The following is a 15727-nucleotide window of genomic DNA, read 5'->3' on the forward strand; positions in this document are numbered from 1 at the left end:
GGTTGGTTAGTGTGGGTCCGTCATGGAGAGACAAACACTATTGCTGAACTGATAGAGTCAGCTTTCTGAGACTGAAGTTAAGAAAGACATTCCGTGATGACTCCACGGAAAGAGACTTGCCCATAAATAATCACTATAATATCTATTAATTTCCACACTGAGGATGTAGAATAATGAATTGGCAAGGGTTTACAGCTAGAGAAATGGGTCAATTCTTTAACCACTTCATTTAACAAATTTGTAAGAGATCGTGGGAGCTGAGCCACTTCATTTAATTCTCTCTCACTAAGATATTACCATATATCAATATTTTATTTTAAAGAAACACTTAAAGATTCTATTATTAGATGAACTACAGCCATAGCTCAGTGTAAAGGGTGAAGTAAAACGTGAGTCTGTAGTGAAATGATTACTATAATAAAATCTCCACTTTTTAGGAGCTTAAGTCAAAATATAAAATATTTCCACATTGAATAAATGTATTCGGGGTTCTAGAGAGATTTTAAACTGGCATTTCAAGACTTCATATGAGTACATTACTTGATTTTCAAATAAGAGCCTTTTAATTTTAATGCCATGAACCCGAAAGTATTCTTTGCATCCAGGTATGTGCAAGTGAACGAGGGGAAATGTTTACGCCTGTCACCATGTTTGTGATTTGCAGAAGTCAGAATTTCTTTGCTCTGGGATGGGATTCGACAGACTTCAGTTATCATCCTGGTGCTGTTATCTTTTAGCCAGGAAAAGATGGTAAATTACTTAAACTCTCTAATCCTTGAGTCCTCGTGTGTGAAGTGGGAATAAGAGCAGCTATCTCACAGGACTGTACAAAGACTTAACAAAATAATCTCAGTGAAAGTGGCTTTAACAGACATAGCAATAACTAACATGAAATATGAGTGCTTACTGTGCTCTTACATAGCAAGCGCTCAAATATTAGCAGATACGGATAAATTCTATGGGATATTTTTTTAGCCACTCCATTATTTGGCATTTAAATATATTCAGAACATAGGTATGCTTTGGTAGCAAAAGAGCCTGCTTTCAAAGTGAACCAGTCTAACATTATTTTTGCTAATTTCCTAGTGACTGAATTATTATAATTTCATTCCATCATGATTTAGCAGGTACATTTTCAGGTGTAAGCTTGCTGCTCTAACTATATAAAGCAGAGCTACGTCATTCTAATTTACTCATTAAGAAAACAGTATTCAATACCAGTTCATCCACAGATCCTCCCTTAGTGCCAGTTGGACCCAGACCTCCAACACCACTCAGCTGAGCTTTGGCCGTGGTCTCGGTCTCTCTCATTCATTAGCCCTTTGACAACGCCTTCTTTAATATTTAGACATTGTTAGCCTCACTCTTAGCATCAACTGTTCAAAGCATCTTGCTTCTCTTAGGACACAGTGTGAATGTCCTAGCATAGACTACAAGGCACTGGAGGACCTGGACCTTACGCCTCCCGTGTGACGTTCAGTAAACAACAGCTGACAGGGCACTTCTTGTGGGAAACCCTTCCTTCTTCTCCTCCCTCTACAGCCAACCACATCTTAAGTCCTCAGTTACGTGTTCCACAAAATTCCTCAAATTCTTCTATTTGCCATTTATTTATTGTCGCTGTCCAATTAATTGTCTAAAGCAGCAACTAGATTGTCAGCTCCTGAGTATGTGCATTATATCTGTCTTGTTCATCAGTTGTCACCAGGGCTACCTCCACACTGTCTGGGCTGCAGGAGACACTACAGTAATTGTTGGATGAAGGAAAAAGGAAGGGGGAAAAGGGAGGAGCCAAAAACTGTGCCCAGAAAGGTGGAGTGGGAGAAAGAGTCCTGGCAGATTGGAGAGCTTAATACCAAACGATAGTTATAATGCAGCTAGTTTTTATTCATAAAGGTTCATCTTAACATGCTGGTTTACTCTGTGCTCTGCCTCTATACCTAAAGTGCTTACTGACCGGGTACGAGTTACATCTAAACTCTATTCTCCGACATGGTTTTCATAGACTAAGTTTCAGAAGACAGAACAAACACATTTAAACTGCTACATTAATTAACACCCTGAACACCACATTCTTGAAGTTCAGCAGGAATAAACTCCTTACCATCACAGCAATCCTTCTCTAGATGTCGCTTTTTGTTTATGTTTAATTTTTCTAGTTTTCACTAAACTGGATTTTCCCCTAAGAACTCTTGGTTTGTACCCAATTATCAGGAACTTGAGACATCTCATCATCAATTCAATACTTATACAACTGCAGTCTCCAAAGAGTTTCAGGAACTCCCCAACTAAGATTTCAAGGTTGTATGAACTATTTAAATAACAACACCCATCAGCCTTTAAGACTCAGCTTCTCTAACTCAAATCTGATTTCTTAACAGCCATTCTGAGGTACTTGAACTTATTTCAGGAAACTTGACCTTACAGGACACTATGTTTTGTAACTAGGATTGGAGAAGATGCACAGGCTCTTTTATTAACATAATATTTACATGTAATGCTAATTTATTGAGTGCCTACTGTGTGCCAGGTGCTTTCATTAGTTTCTCTCTTCATGGCACAGAGACCCTGCATGATCAGCACAGTCTCAGGCGTCGGCAGACCTTTCTGTAAGGCACCAGACTGAATACGTCAGGCTTTGCCCTCTGTGTTGTGGTTTCTCAGCTCTGCGGGGACCGTGTGAAGGCTGCCGAGGGCAACACAGAAACGAATGGGCGTGTCTTGTTCCAGTTCATCTTTTACGAATACCAGCATTTCAATTACATACATTTTATGTATGTCCTGAAATGTTCCTTTTCTTTTGATTATTTAAAAACAAAAAAACCATTCTTAGCTCACGAGCCTTATAAAAACAGGCGGTGGGTCAGATTTGGCCCAGGGAGACACAGGCTGGCAAGCTCTGCACTACCTAAATGGTTCGGGGCTGGAACTGACACTCAGAGAGATGGAGCTACTAGGGAGAAGCACACACAGAGACAATTCTAACTCGAAGGCCCCTCCCTTCCCCTTTCGATCCTTGTGCCTCTCTGGTCTGTGTTACGGTGTAGATGCAACACAAAGGCTAACATCCTCCTCTAGCCAAGCTCTTAAGTGACTGACAAGTGAGTTGATATGTTTCCTCTTCGAGTGATGAAATCAGCCAAAGACCATTATCTTCAGCGGAGCTCATTTGGAAGGGAAGTGGTTCTGGCAAGTCAGAACTAGTAAATCACGCTTGCACTGACTCATCAGTCCTTACAACAAAAACAAGTTAGTTTCCTTACCACTGTAGATTTAATGTACATATTCTAGAATTGTAAACAACTTTTTTATTGGTTAAAAACTCAAGAAAATGTTGAGGTCTACCTCTAGAGAAAGAGGGGGGAAATGAAGAAAAGACGTGAGACGTCAACTATAAATTATGTTCCATTTTAAAATTCTCTTTTCATTTTGGGTCTTAAAAAATTTAAGAGCTGTATTTACAGCTTTCATAATAAAAGCTATGTTTTCTTTGTAATCAGAAACTTCAAGCATCAGAAATCAATAATTAATCATTATTTGTTAAATGGGTATGAAATCAGTCAATATGTTTTCAGAGACAAGAAAAAGAGGAAAAGTGAAGGAGGGACAGGAGAAGAGGAAAAAGATGCCTCAGCCATTCATGGCAAACTTTGCTACATGGGGATAGGGGATTGGGAACACGCTGCTTTGATGAGGGGAGAGGCAAAAGGAAGCCAGGAATATGCAAACAGTCTGGGCTGGGGGAGAGACGCTATCAAGGGCTTTGAACAGTAGCTAACCTTGTAAAGCTTTGGAAAGAAAATTTTGTAACTATGTATGGTAATGGACGTTAGCTGGACTTATTGTGGTGGTAATTTCAGAATATATGCAAATATCAAATCGTTTTGTTATATACCTGAAACTAATAAAATGTTATGTCAGTTACACCTCTGTTTAACAAAAAAAGTGATCAAGCTTGAAGTGGGTTAGGCCATAAATGAGTGGCCCTCTAACGAGAGTCTGTGGCAGAAGGGAGCTCAGACATTCCTCTTACAGGACTAGTTGAGGTGAATAAGACAATGATGACCCCAATTAATTTTGTTAAGAGTTAAATCTTCACTTGGTAGCTTATTAAGTGTTTTTCCTGTATATTTTACCCATATTTTTTGGACCATAAGATGCACCTAGGTTTTAGAGGAGGAAAATAGGAAAAAAAATTTGGAAGCAAAAAATGTGGTAAAATATTTAATAACATAAATAACATAATATTTCACCAGTGTAAATGTAAACAGAACTCAACAGCAGCATTAACAACCATGATTCCTCCCAAATTTGGGGCGGGGAGTGTGTCTTATAGTCCAAAAACTACGGTAATCTTTAGGACAATCTCTATGAGTTAAGTGCTGGAATTACCTCCATTTTAGAAATGAGGAAACTGAGGTACAGAGAAGTTTAGTAACTGCTCCAAAATCAAGTAGTAGATAAGAGATAAAGATAGGATTAACTCAGGCCTACCTAATGATGAAGACTGTGTCCTTAATTGCTATGTTAAACTGCTTCTCATTCCTATTAATGAATATGAAATTAGAGTGGTGTCACAATTTAATATTTTATATGAGTAATAGACTAATGTAATTTAATAGCACTCCATAATTTATAAAATGCATTCATGCACATGTTTCACTAGAGTTTCACATCTTCTCTGCATAGTAGTTTAGGATTATCTTCCAAGTATATCAGTGAGGAAATTTGTATGTAAAGCAGCGACTTGTTCAAGGTCACAGGGCTGGAAATGTTGATGTGGTCGAAGGGACAGAGCTGGCTCTCTCTGTTTATCTAGGAACTCTGCCCGAGCATGTTCTAAATGAATGTTTTTGCACAAGCAAACACTTTCTGACTCCAGTGTCTACATCTGAAAAATGTGGATGGAATTTTCAGGTCTTCCCCACCGTAAATGTATTTAACCTACATGAGTGCCTTTGGGACATACAGGCATGCAACAAATGTAAACTTCCTTTATCTGCCTATAATACTGGGTGCCCCAGCGAAACCCCTGGGTAAAGGTATATCCAATCACCATGTTGTACACGTTGAAGAGATACACTATTTGTTGTCAATGATATGTCAATAACGCTGGAGGACAACACCCAGATTCAGAGTTCTGAGATCTGGGCTCTGAATCATGCCCTTAGCCAGCTGTGACATGGTACTGAAACTTGACATCCGTTTGCAGCCACAGGTTGACAAACCAGCTGGGAGGGAGGGGGTGGTGCTTTGTGTGTGATGCCACCATGGACTTGAGAAGAGATGTGTTGATGAGCACAAGCTGGTTCTAGCATGCTGCTGAGTCAAACAGTGAGACTGGATTAGTGTTCTTCAATCATTTGTGTAAGCTGATATTGAAAAGTTTGAAGTGGAGTCAAAGAATCTTTGAAAGACTAGTAGAATTGGGTTTCCCAAAGAGTTCTCATAGCAAAAAAGATGATGCAACAGAAAGGGGGTCCTTAGTCAAAACCTTTTTTGAAGCTAAGTAAGTCTGTGGTGTCAAGTAGGACCGTCAATGCTGGGTTTTTCTGCTTCATATCCAATGAGCACTGCAAATCTACAAAACGGGACGACCCAACATAGCATTTCCTAAGCCTCTATGGTCATAGACTCTTTCATAACAGACCATTTTATAGGACTAATGTTCTATAAAACATATTTTGGAAAATTCTACTGCAGAGGACACAAGGTGAGTTAAGGAGAACGCTAACTCCTTGTTTTAATTTGTGCAATCTAATGAAGTAATTACCTAACACCGACAATGTATCCAATCCTGTGCTAGTTGGCCACGCCTTTCTGCAAGGCTTCCAATACAGGAGAAAAAGAAAAGGAACCATCGTGTAAAGGAAAGACGGTATATGATCAGAAAGTGGAATTCAAGGGGCTGGTTTCTACATTTAACAGACTTAATCAGGGAGTGACATTCTTATAGTCGGAATCCAAGCATGAAACAAACTTTCTGGAGCAAATGCTAGATATCTGAAAAATGCCAAGAAAAAACAAAGTAGTCTAAAGACATGTTTATTTTCAAATCCAAATGTATCTTTCCTTATCTGTGGGAAAGCGTGAAGAGCACTTCTTTTGCTCCTCAGTCCCATGAAGTCACTAGCACACCGAGATGACCGTCCTCTGTCTTTTACTCTGCTGGAGACGCAGGGAGACTCAGGAATGACAGGCCTCGCCGGCTCTCCTTTGGACAAACATTGAACATGACAATGCTCTCCAGGGAGCCACATACCACTTCCTGTGAAAAACACATACTCAGAATAGGCAGCGGAAAGCAGCGAGGCTGCCGGGTAAAGCTAGTTTCAGGCGGGCAAAGAAATGGTTCCTTGATGCCCTGGGATTCGGTTGGGAACAGAAAGCAAACCCCGTGGTACACATGGAGCCATGTAAAAACTTTTATTTCCACTGTGTTAGATATTTTATGTGCCGAGTAATGGACTCAGAACTATCAGCTTCCTTAGGTCTTTGACAGCTACTCAGAAAACGTGGAGGAAGAGAACTGAGGCGCTCAAAAGCTCCCCGGAGCTCCAACCCAGTGACTGTTCCCTGTTTCCTGTCGTGACAACTTCCCCGCCACATGCCTGCGTTTGAAAGGCATTCCGAGGCACGCCACGGAGTGTTAGATGCACCTTGCACAGACTTTATGCTTTTGGGTTTTCTTAACCCTTGTGTAATGTTTTGAGAATTTATTCTAAGTGCATGTCATAGGCCTGCAAATCAAGACCACCATCATCACCACCACCCCAGGGGCAAGCAGTGCTTGGAGCTTATCATACACAGTCTTTACCCTTTAAAAGAATACCGCCAAAGAGAACGCGCACACACACAGACCCTCTTTGCTGGTGTGTACATTCACTATCCAAACGTGCAACGAAGGGTCCAAGAAGCTAAGGAACATGTTCAAGGCCACCTCGCTGGCAAGAAAGACACAATTCAAAATCACACCCGGGAACCCTGGACCCCGTCCCCTGCAGTCTTTGCGCCCTGCCAGCGTGCCTCAGCTTCTCTCTCCCATTCTCTCATGCCTAGTCTTCACTCTTCTCCGTTTCTATGTCTGTCAGCCCTTTCCCACACTCCTTCCTAACTCCTTCTAGCAATATGTCTAAACCTTCTTACTGCCCTCCAGCTCACTGATGCGTAGTGGGACCCGGAAGTCCATTCGCAGTAGAACCACCTTTCGGTCACACGGGGACACTTGGACTGCAGCCCAGGCCTGCTGAACAGGAGTGTCTGGGGGTGAAGTGTAGAATCTGCATTTTGACCAAGCTCCCCAAAAAACTGTTTTGCACAGCAAGGTTCTAAAACTGCTGTTATGGTTGTTATAAAAGCCGAAGTACCATATAGAAATTAAAATTGCTTTTCTTCATGTACCTATGACCACACCCCTTCTATGTAATGTTTCAATTCACTTTTTACCTCAGGGTGTGCTATGTTTACTTTCTCTGTTGTATTTTCCTTCTAGAATGCAAACTCCGCAGAAGCCTGGATTTTATCTCTTTTTCCACTGCTGTCTCTCTCAGTAAGTATGTGCTGAATGAATACATCAAAGAAAGAGGAGCATTCTATGTTTAACCTTCCCCAGCTGACACCCACTGACTGGTCTGGGCAACAACCTAAGGCTCCTTCAGTCATTTGAACTGAAATACTATCAACTCAAAAGTATTTCACACCCTTTCTTGACTTTCATCCTTGCAAAGTGCCCTAAGAAGTTACGCATGCATACACACAAATTAGCAATTCGGAAAACCAAAGCTCATAATAGTTAAATTAACAATCTCTCCCCTAAGTGAGGGAACTGGGGTGGAACTCATTCCACATCTAACTCTGTGCTCACAACACCAAACGGACTTTCACCGTAACCAAGTCCTTTGAGGCCCAGCTCTATTTTTCCAGCGTGGCCCTCCATCAGCAGCACCACTTCAGAAATGTGCTAGGGATCTAAATATTTACACAGGATCCTGGACCTCCTGAATCACGAACTCTGGGGAGGGACCCAACAGCTTGTTTTCACCAGCCCTCCACATGGTTCTGGTGCACGCTCAAGTTTGAGAATCACCGAGCTAGGACAACGAACCACTGCTAAAATGGAAAAGTCATCTCGAAGAAAGAATGCACTGAGCAATTGTTATTAATAGTCAGCACAGGAAAAGAACTTTATAGGATTGGCAGATATCACAGTAGTAGGACATGATGTACTAAAACACTTGGACAATTTCTGTTTCATGGTAAGCGCTAAAAAAACCCCCAAACCCACGAGGGCCCTGGCTGGGTGGCCCAGTAAGTTGGAGCATCATCTCCTAACCAAAAGCTGTGGGCTCGATCCCTGGTCCCGGTGTGAAAAATCCCAGGTGCTAGTGCGTATGGGAGGCAACAGATTGATGTTTCCCTCCCTCCCTTCCTCTCTGATAGCAATGGAAAAATAAACTAGGAAGAACGGTAACAGATCGAGAAGGTAACAAATGCTCAAGAGGAGCACAGGAGAAGCACGGAGAAGCCTCTGGCTGAGACTGATCTGTCCGTTATGCTGCGCCAGAGTAGAGGTCAATTTGGGGCCAAGAAATATGACTCAGTTTCTCGGTTCCAAATACCATTTAGGAATAAAATGCCTGTGTGGCTCTTTCCTCAGGAGCGATACCGACCACCTATTCTCCAATGGGTCACATTGTCAAGGACACACAGTGCCCACCCCCGCTACAGACACCAGGTGTGAATATGCTTCTAATTAGCACAATGTCCCTGTTATAGACAACGGTCTCTAGGGAATAATTTAAGGAACATAAGTCTGCAGAGTCTGTTGTTGGGCATAATGTAAAGTGCTCCTTTTAATCTTTCTAGCAACATTAATTTAATCACCCGGAATAATCTTTGAGGTGCACTGAGGGGGCTAAGAATTTCAGACAACAATATCCTGTACAGAAATCTTCAAAAATAATCTATTTCCCTTAAGATATTTACCAGTTGGATACTATACTTTTTTTAACAGTATTTTTTTTTTTTTGTTAAAGATTTTATTTATTTATTTTTAGGGAGGGAAAGGAGGAAGAGAGAGAGAGAGAGAGAGAGAGAAACATCAATGTGCCATTGCTGGGGGTTATGGCCTGCAACCCAGGAATGTACCCTAGCTGGGAATTGAACCTGGGACACTTTGGTTCCCAGCCCACGCTCAATCCACTGAGCTACGCCAGCCAGGGCTAACAGTATTTACTTTTAATTGTAAATATTCGATTGAGTGTCTCAGGGTGGACAGATACAAAGTATACCTATTTCCCTCTTCGAAAGAAGGGAATTTTTAAAGAGTGCATACAAACCAGACATAGAGAATTATAGTCAAGGATAAAAACATCCCTTGGCCCAAACCAGTCATTATTCAATGAAGTAGCTAATAGCACCCAACCATATTACAATTAATCGAGTCACTTTTCTTTGCTCGTTCTATTGAGGCTCTTAAATACACACAGCTGCTTTACAATTTCCCTTGTGCTCGCAGTGGCAGAGGATTTCACTTAACCAGGGCAGCCATAACCATGTATCTGAGCCATTCATTTTTTCACTTGTTCACTTAGTAAAAGTTTTGAGTCCCTCCCCTACCCGGGGACGATGGGGGATATAAACTTCCATGAGAAATGCACAGTCCTTCCCCCGCACACAGTACCAACAGTGCCATAGCTCTGTTTTGTGTTGTTCAGAAATCAAGTCGTGACGGGAAAGTCAAAGTGTGTTGGATGCCTGTTGCTTTTGCCTTCCAAGCATTCCTTCCGCCTTCCTCTTAGAGGAGAATCCTTCATTGTGCTTGCAGACCCAGCCCTTCTGTGTCTCCAGTTTACTGGGGGCCAACTCCACCCCTTGGGTCCAGAAACGGTCACATGACCCAGGGAGTCCATCAGCATATCCTCTTCCTAAAAGACTGGTTCATACTGGGGATCTGACCTGAACCGTGCTAATAAGACACGTGTGTAGGATTCCTATTAGAAGTACTGAGAAACGGAAGCTTTCTCTGATGAAATTGCTCGTTTTTTGATGATGCAAGCTGGGAGCCCTTGGAGTTACCATAGTGAGAGAGTCTATGGTAGAAGGAAGAAATCAAGCACGAGACAGAAAAATCAAAACTGTGGGTGACATCACTTGATCATTTTCTTGGATCTAGCCATGCCTGAATCTAGGACTAACCTCAAGATTTAAATTAGAAGGTACATATACACATTCCAAATCATTCTTCCTGCCTTACTATTTTTTTCTCTGTCTACATGCATTACATATGTATTTCCTGTCAGGACCCTTCCCCTCCACCCCCACAGAATATAAGGTCCATGGAGACCTTTTACTTTCCAGGGGAGGGTGTGTTTTGCTCACTCTCTCATGTCTGTATGCAGAACAGGAGCTAACACAGGGCAGTCACTCAGTACTTACTTCTCAGAGAATGAATGGGAGCCCCTTGGTTCCCGCCCCCGCCCACTGCTGTCACCGCCCCCTTCACACACCGGCACGCGGGGTCGCACTCTCTGACCTGCGACAGTGTCCTGTACCCTCTCAGGGTCATCCTTCCTGGCACTCAGTGTCTAAAATTTTCTTGACCTTAATTATCACTGAGAGATATGAAAAGTTGCCAGATTTTTGGGGGGTAGGGGCATAAAATTGGGAAAACCAGGCTTATAATAGTTACAATAAAAGTCCATCCCCAGAAGATATTCACTAGTGAGACATCTGATAAGGGGTTAATATCCAAAATTTATAAAGAATTCATATAATTAAATAAGAAAAATTCAGTGTAATTAAAAAATGGGCAGAAGACCTGAAAAGACACTTCTCCAAAAAAGACATACAAATGGCCTATGACCTATGAAAAGATGCTCAATGTCACTAATCCTCAGAGAATTGCAAATTAAAACCACAATAAGATAATACCTCACACCTGTCAGAATGACCATCATCAATAAATCATCAAGCAAGCGTGGGCCAGAAGGTGCACCATTGATGGGATTGCAAATTGGTGCAGCCACTATGGGAAACACTATGAAGGTTCCTCAAAAAATTAAAAAAAACAGAATTACCTCATGATCCAGCAATTCCATTTTTGGGTATATAGCCAAAGAAATCTGAAACACTTACTTAAAAAGATATACACACCCCTATGTCCACTGCAGTGTTATTTACAGTAGCCACGCCATGGGAGCAACCCACGTGCCATCAATAGACAAGTGACTGAAAAACAGTGGTACATGTATTCACTGGAATATTACTCAGCCATGAAAAAGAACGATGTCTCACCATCTGTGACACCATGGGTGGATTTAAGGCTATTACCCTAACTGAAATAAGTCAGACAAAGACACAAAATATGCAATTTTACTTATACATGAAATATAAAGAACAAAATAAATGAACAAAACAGGAACAGACTTACAGATACAGAGAACAAACTGGGGGTTTCCAGATGGGAGGGAGCTGGAGGGCTGGGTGAAAAAGTTGAGGGGATTAATTACAAAATGGTAGATACAAAATAGTTAGGGATGTGAAGTACAGCATAGGGAATGTGATCAATAATTGTTAACAATTATATATGGGGCCAGGTGGCTACCAAAATTATCAGATCACTTCACTGTACACAATGCTGTATACCTGAAACTAACACACTATTGAACACCAACTGTAATTGAAAAATAAAATTTAAAAATAAATTAAAAAATAAGCCATCCCCTAGATGGATGTGCTAGAATTAGATAGCATTCAACATTTATATTTCTTAATGTAGCCCTCTCCAAAACACCAACATGTCAGCTACTCCCCTTCTCCCCTGCGGCTGTACCGCTGTCAGCAGCTCCTCGCGTCCAGATGGGCTGTCTTCTGTACGTACTCAAAATCTTTCTGCTGAATGTTGAGTCGACATAAGTTAATTGGTTAAAATTTCACTTTGTAACACTGTATTGAGTTTTCACTAACGCCTATGTCTTTAATTCCGGGCACTGCCTCCTAATTAAACAACCGCGCTCTGTGGGTTTGCTCGAATAATGATGCTTGATTTCAATTAATACCAGGCAGCAGGGGGACATTCGCTGTAAAAATTTCTCTGCGTTAAAGGAGAAAAGGGTGGAGCAGACGGAGTCCGAAATACGACCAGCAGCAACTGTATCCTTAATTCATTTTCCCCAGCGGTGAAGTGTGCCCCCTCTGCGGACTGCCAGTGCTTGTACTAACTATGTAAATGTATCTGTGATTGATTTTTAAAACAGCACACCAGGGCATATTCAGTCTCCGAACAAGAAAAATATCACCCAACTGTAAATATCCAGTGGAGCATTACAACTGTTTCTCCTCTGCCCCACGTAACTGCACAGCCCGGAGAGAAGGGCCGGTTCCCTGAATCTGGCTTCCCATTAGATTGAATAAATGTCAACTTGAAAACCAGGAAACAAACAAAAAAAAACACCATTATGAGGTCTTCTGAAATATAAAATATTCAGAAACCCCTGCAGCTCAGGAAGAACTCCTGAAACTGCCTAGCACTTTCCAGCTTGAGCCTGCAAATGAATGTTTTAAGAGTTTCCCTTCTAATTGCACATTGTTATGCGTGTGCTCTTGTTCCCAAATCAAACACACTCTGTGGGTTTCCAGGATAATGGCATCAGATGCCTATTAATACAATGCTGTGGGAAAACCAATCTGCTCAAAGAGCAGTTCTCAGAATCGCAAACCAGGGGTACAACGCTGTCGCCAGTTGTTAGCCAATGTGGTTTTTTTCCCCACTCTCATTAAAGCAGGAACAAAAATGCATAATGCTGACATGGGTACATACTTACTGGTCAGTGTGGCATTTCATGGTTTCTGGGAGGAAGGAAAGACTACATGATGCATTAGAGAATACTCCAGCACTAAAATATTTTTTTAAAGAGGAAGAAATCCTTCTTATGTACTCTGTTCCACAGTGCTCGTTAGTGTGTAACTTAGGTTCCAACCAGGTCACAGGGCAGCGGGTTCCTCCGTGGATTATTCCTGGAATGGCCATGACGACTCAGTCACATCTGGGGACATCATTTTTGCCCGAATGTGTAGCCACACCCTCCTCTTTGCAGCTTCTTGGAGGTCCCCATCTGGAGGGGAGGTAACACAGAAAGGGCCCCTGTCCACTCCCCTCACTTTTATCCTTGTTTCACCCCCATAAGATGAACGGAAATAACATGGAACAGTCTTTCTTCATGGAAAAGCTCAAGGATACGTGCACTTTTCCAACAACTTTTCACGACCACTGTTCCTCAAACAAAGACAGAGGAATTCTGGTGGTTCTGAGAAGAAACCCCTCCCACAGCACCCTCCCCGACTTCCTAGATATTTCTGTTTTTATAAAAATGTATGTAAATTTGATACGCAAGTTGATTTTGCATTTATTATTAAAGCTCTTGAATAAATTTTTCATGTTGTTGGTTTTTTCATCTCTTCTTTTATGGACTGTCTATCTATTTTGTCCATTTAATCATTGAGTTATCTGGGGAAGTATTTGTTACGTTGTGTTAACGAGGATGGAAGGAGCAGAGCTCTAACTCGGGGGAAGCTTGAAGAAATATGTCGTGTATACGCTCTAAGCACTAGGTCTGCTAAAAACATGACCTAATTTTGAAACAGAAGCTATTAATTGAATGTTTACATTTTCATTAATAGAGTCTACAAGTCTATATTTGATTTTCTAGATGTAATTTTTATTTATCCAGGGCTGAGGAAAAACAGGTTTACAGTTGTGAGCATGCGAAACCGTTTATTCTTATCTTACGTTAGAACTCATGTTGATCCTCTGTGTTCCCATGCCCTTCCACATCCTCCCAGACCGACCCCTCGCCGTCTAGCCTGTAGTGGAGGCTTCCCAAGCGGCCACCTCATGCCCGCCCTTGTCCCACCCCGGTCCGCACAGCAAGAGCAGCCTTGAAACTATGTCGTGCCAGCCGTGGTGGGCCTGTTTGTGCCCGAAACTCCTCTGTAACACCCTAGTGCTTCCGAATAAGCCCACGGCTCTCACCTCTGGTCCAGGACCCTACAGAATGAGTTGCCCGCCTCACCCAGCCACGTTATTTCCTGCCACGTTCTTCCCTTGCTCACTGTGCTTCGGTCCTGATGACCTTCTCTAAGTTCCTCTCCCATCTCAGGCCCGTGACATACGCCCTTTCCCTCTGCCAGATGGTTTTATGTCCACTCTTCACACGACTGGTTGCTCGTCTTTAAGTCTCAGCTCCAACATCACCTCCCCTGATATTCTGATCTGATGCTTCCCCACTTTGTTTCACCTCCCTTACACCAACCCGAGATCTTCCTTCATGGCACACATCCCGGCCCAATGCTTCATCTGCCACTTAAATTAAACAATTGCACACATAATGTCTAGTTCTCAGCTCTAAGTCCCGTGAGGCTGGGGACACATGGGTCTTGCTTGTGTCTGCTGACAGCACAGCGCCTCTCCCACAGCACAGGTGAGATGCAGGTGACTGGGGATGTGAAGGATCAACGGCTCCTCAGCCGTCCTTACATCTCCTAAGCATAATAGAAAAAGCTGGCTTGCCAAGAAATCTAAACATCCCTCGTTGAGGGTGAAGCAACCTAATTATCCCCAAGAAAAGAAAAGAAAAAACCCAGCATGCTATTTCTCAAGGAAGAGGCAGGGGAATAAAGGAGAGCTTGATTGCAAAACCACTCAGGGTATCCCCCGCCTCTTCAAAGGGTGAAACTGATCTATCATTTGTCACCCAAGTATTCTCCTCTGTCCTCCTGTTACTCACCAAAGTTTTATTATGCTGTGGTCAATCAATACCCTGCAGCACATCCTGCGGAGGTAAACAGGCCTGCTCGGAGAGGCCCACGGCCCTCTTTGCATTTTTATGTCCTTCATTACAACAAGTGGGCTATTTTTATACCTGTTAGCTGCTAACAATTGGCAAAACCTCAGGCTTGGAATAAAATATGACAAGGGCCAGCCGAGGTAACAATAGCACTGCTTGTACTGCAGCCAGCTTGCCATTAATAACAGCAGGAAGAGGGAGTGAGGGAGAGTCAGGGAGGGTGTCAGGAGGGAACGGAGGCTTCTTGGAACCCAGTAAAGGGACTGTCTGGGGGGAGCTGGTCAGGTAAGGTTACCTGGCCCGCCCAGCACTGGACCCCGCCTCACTCTCCCTCCCCTTACCCTCTGAAAACCTTCAGCACAGTCACTCTTGGAATTAGAGAATCTCATAGCCTGGCCGGGCCGTACATTTCTTCAGGCCAAATGACTGTAAGGGGTTTACTGCTTTAAAATAACGTAACCCATTATTCTGCAACTTTACAAAGTTCTTCCACAACCAAGTATTTGCAAATGGGGAAAGAGAGGCACCCATAAGGATGTTCAGCTTTGTGGATTAATAGAAAAATCTGGAAACAATCTAAACGCTTACCACAGAGGAATGTCCTGTGGATTTTTGGCAAGTCAGCCCCTGGAATGATGCTACCTCGCTATAATTAATTTTACACATCAATGATTGCTTCCTGACATTGCATATATTTTATTATTATTTATACATACCTATTATACATTTCAAGTGGACTTATTTTCTATTTTCAATGCCAAAATGTAAGTCTGTGAGGCAGAGACCTTGTACCCAACACAGTATGGGGTACATAATAGTTACATGACAAATGTGTGTTGAATGCATGAAGTATGTCACTATTCACAAACTACAGTATATGC

The 15727-nt window shown here is 42.3% G+C and overlaps 1 protein-coding gene across 1 annotated transcript in view; it reads right to left on the bottom strand.

The window, feature by feature from the left end:
- SGCD (sarcoglycan delta) overlaps positions 1 to 14856 on the bottom strand; it is a 393355-nt gene extending 378499 nt beyond the window's left edge. Inside the window, exon 1 of the mRNA XM_045820771.1 lies at positions 14787 to 14856. The gene's annotated coding sequence lies outside the window, so the exon portion shown is untranslated. The remainder of the gene's footprint in view (positions 1 to 14786) is intronic.
- Between the last annotated feature and the right edge of the window lie 871 nt (positions 14857 to 15727).

Source organism: Phyllostomus hastatus, unplaced genomic scaffold, assembly GCF_019186645.2.
Source record: "Phyllostomus hastatus isolate PE091 unplaced genomic scaffold, TTU_PhHast_1.1 phas_contig_150, whole genome shotgun sequence".
NCBI classification, from domain to species: domain Eukaryota; kingdom Metazoa; phylum Chordata; class Mammalia; order Chiroptera; family Phyllostomidae; genus Phyllostomus; species Phyllostomus hastatus.